We start from the raw sequence: 3599 nt of genomic DNA, 5'->3' as shown, positions 1-3599 counted from the left end.
GAAAACCTGTTCTCTAGGTTAGCTAGGAACAGAGAGAAAATTCCAGGTTTCTCAAACCTGAAGTTTGACATACAGCAGAGAATTGGGCTACACTCATTTCTAGAAGGAAGTTGGGGATAAATCACATCATGGCCAATATGATCCATTATCCTCAGGCTAGCTGTTAGATCAAATAGAATTCTAGTTCTCATTGAGAGTTTTGGAAAGAAACGTTTATAGTAAAAGTTCTGATCTCATGAGATCACTTATACCATCATTTGAAAGAGGTGTGTGGGTGAGGAGAGCAGAACAATTGGCTACTATTCACCAAAATGTACTCATTTGACCTAAAATACTTTTGGTTACATGGAAGGGCATAGGGAATGCTAATATGAACTAATGAGAATTTTTTACAAATGGAGTGGGACCAAGGCCAGTGGTAGGAGAGATCTGTCTATCCCTGTGCATCAATAAGGGGGTAAGGGGATGCTTTGACTCTGCATAATTGAAAAAGAATAATAAAACCAGCTAAGAGAGATTCTACATTTTATTAGCACTATTAGTTTGCAATTCTTAACCACATTAGTGATAAATACTCCTCTCGAAAGAAAAAAATTTGCTCACCTAAGTTCTAAACAATTCCTGCAGTTACTATTGAGTTTAAATTACGTATATTAATATATATTATCTAACTATATATTAACATAAATTTATACATGTAACTTGTTTCTATTTGTGTTTATAGTTTAAAACGGTGAAAGATAGTGTTACCAGTAAAACATATATTTTTTTGGTAAGTGCAAATTTCAGTTCATAGGGAAAATATTTGACTGAATTTGAATAATTCCTTTAAATTTCGTTTTTCACTTTGTTGAATTTTTTTGCAAAACTAAAGAAAAAATATGAAAATATTTTTTCATCAGAGTAAGAGGCAAGTAGGGGAGAGAAACATGTACATGGAAAAAAAGCTGCAGTTAGAGCTAGGCGAAAGGACAGAGAGCCGGGGCAGAGGTGATTAAAAGTATGAAACAATTCAAAAGAGCCTGGTTTCAGCGAGACAGAGGAAGACACCAAGGAAAGAGTGATCATTTTCTTGAGGAGCTGCAAACCAGCTCCATGCAGAGGGAACCAGACACATGAGGACGTAATGATGCCACCACTGCCTGAACAGGCTGCTTCGGGCTCCCCGATGGCCATGTCGGTGGATTTTAAAACATATGTAGGTCAGGCATGTAGAGCTGCTGGAGAAATTGTAAATATTTACTATGAGATGATGGACAAGAGCTGAAGGGCACTGACCAGGCTATATCTGGCCACTTTAATGTGGAATAGAACTGTTGTTACGGAGCTGGAAGCCCTAACTTTTTTGATGTGTTGCCTTCCAGTGAATTCCAGGTTAATAAATTAGATGGCCAACCAGTTCATGAGCAAGTTACTCAGCCTCAGATGACAGTTCTTGTTATGACCAGTGGAACTGTGAAGTGTGATGGAAACAAACAACACTTCTCTCTGAACTTCCTGCTGTCTGCTCAATCTAACAATACCATGTGGAAGATTGCAAGTGATCGCTTCATTTTCAAAATTGGGCTAGTAGCTAAAGGGGGCAAAAGTCCATTTTATTTTTGTTCATTAGTTCCGGCAACACAAATTAATGTGAACTAATTCATTTCATTGTGGAATATTTGAACTAGTATGTGCTGAAATGTCTTTAATATTTTTCTTTAATACTTTTTTATTCCTAGCAGCACCTTTTCTGGCAGCTGCCAGTTTGGGTCATTGCCCTTTAGAGCTTTAACACATTTTACATGCCTTATATATCATTTCACTGCCATTCTTATAGTGATATTATAAACATGTGATCTCTGTACTAACATACACACTGTGAGCCCAGCCTATCACAAAAATGAAATCCTTTTATAATGCTGTCTATGGGACATGAGCACAGCATAACTCTCTGGGAGAAAGTAGAGTATGTTTTTTCTTATTAAGTTAATTTTGTAGTAGAACACATACCTATTTTCAGTAAACACTGGCAACATAGTTTTATTATGTTTTTTTTTTTTTCAAATTGGTTCAATGAAAACGTTACTAATTTAGGTTTGCATAACTACTCTGACATTTGAATCACATGCAGAGATATTTAGGAGTCTTTTTTCATGTTAAGTAATGTTTTTTTTTTTTTATGTTGATACATGTGCTTATGAAGTGAATTAACCTACTACAAAGGTATAAAATGTGCTTAGTTGATATCTGAGTATTGAATACAGTTAGTGACTTAAAAGCAAAACTTCTTAAAAAGATTTTTCTTGGAAGCTTCAGGTTTATAACTTTAGTTAATGAATGGTAGTGGGGCTAATAGCTTTAATGGGAGAATGGGGAGTGAGAAATACAGAAATCCAAGGTTGGCCAAAAGTTAAGAGGGTGACCAAATGGCAAATTTTTGTACTTGTCTTCTACCTCCTAAAAATGTAGCCTAGTTTTAGTATTTAAGTCATTAATTAATAAGTATCATTGCAAAATGGTCATGAGTATCACAGTATCACTTTTGTTCTAAAAATGATTTTTAAAAGTTTTCCAATATATGTCTCGATTTATTCAAGAATTTATGGGGACAAAATGTCAGCAATAAGCCTGACCCTGCAGCAGGGTCTGATAGGAAAGTTGGAGACAAAGCCATCACTATCTCTTTTAAACATTCTTAATTTCTAAGTCTTCCATGTGAACTTCAGGCCAAAAGTCTACTGTGCATTATCCACTCCCCAAAGTAAGTAATGTATTTTCTGCGTTTTATACTGTCAACTGCATTTTCTTTTCTTCTCATTAAAGTTGAAATTAATTTTATGACTGTTCTTTCATATGGCATTATGAGCAAATAGATTTGTTTTAAAATATGTTTGCCATTATGTGGCTAACTTTTTGTCCTTTTAACGAGAGAATAGAGAGCACCAGATCTTCATGAGTCCATAAACTTCAAAAGAACAAATTGATTCATTGTATGTCTCAACTTCTAAAGAAAAAGAAATACAGTTTTGGTTTTTGGTTAAACTTCAAACATTCCATTCTTGAATTCATTGTTTTAAGGTTTTTTAAAGCTGTTCATGCCAGCTTTGTTTCTACATTGCAAGTCAGAGTTAATGTTTATCACTTCATTTGAAAACTAGTTAATTCATATAGTCCTGCCCCAATGTATACATTATATTTCTGATATATTAATAAAATAGAATAAGACAAGGGGGTGGACTTGAAATTTAGACCACTCCATATTTTAGTACTAATCAAAATTTATCCATTAGATTTTATTTGAAGTGAGCTTATTCTGATTTTGGATTGGCTTTTAAAAAACACAGTTTTAGCAACAAAAATCAGAGTGCCCAAACATTGCCCTTTCCTTTATCGAGCGCAATCTAAAGTAGAAGCTGCATAGAACAAGCAATAACTGAATTGAGTGATTGTACACTATCCATGAATTATGTTTTAAGACACATATGCATTGTTTTTTCCAAATTCTGTATAACTTTTAAATAGCTGGAACTACTCTTATAATGGATTAAACTATATTTTTTGACATGCACATATTTTTGTAACTTGAAAAAATCAAATAAAATTTGCCTTGAAAAAAA

General features: G+C 34.0%; 1 pseudogene; it reads left to right on the top strand.

Moving 5' to 3' along the window:
* The first annotated feature begins 1002 nt into the window (after positions 1 to 1002).
* Positions 1003 to 1577, top strand: LOC105308658 (annotated as a pseudogene).
* Positions 1578 to 3599: the final 2022 nt, after the last annotated feature.

The sequence above is a fragment of the Pteropus vampyrus genome, unplaced genomic scaffold, assembly GCF_000151845.1.
Source record: "Pteropus vampyrus isolate Shadow unplaced genomic scaffold, Pvam_2.0 Scaffold15, whole genome shotgun sequence".
In the NCBI taxonomy this organism is placed as follows: Eukaryota; Metazoa; Chordata; class Mammalia; order Chiroptera; family Pteropodidae; genus Pteropus; species Pteropus vampyrus.
This window is presented reverse-complemented; position numbering and strand designations above follow the sequence as displayed.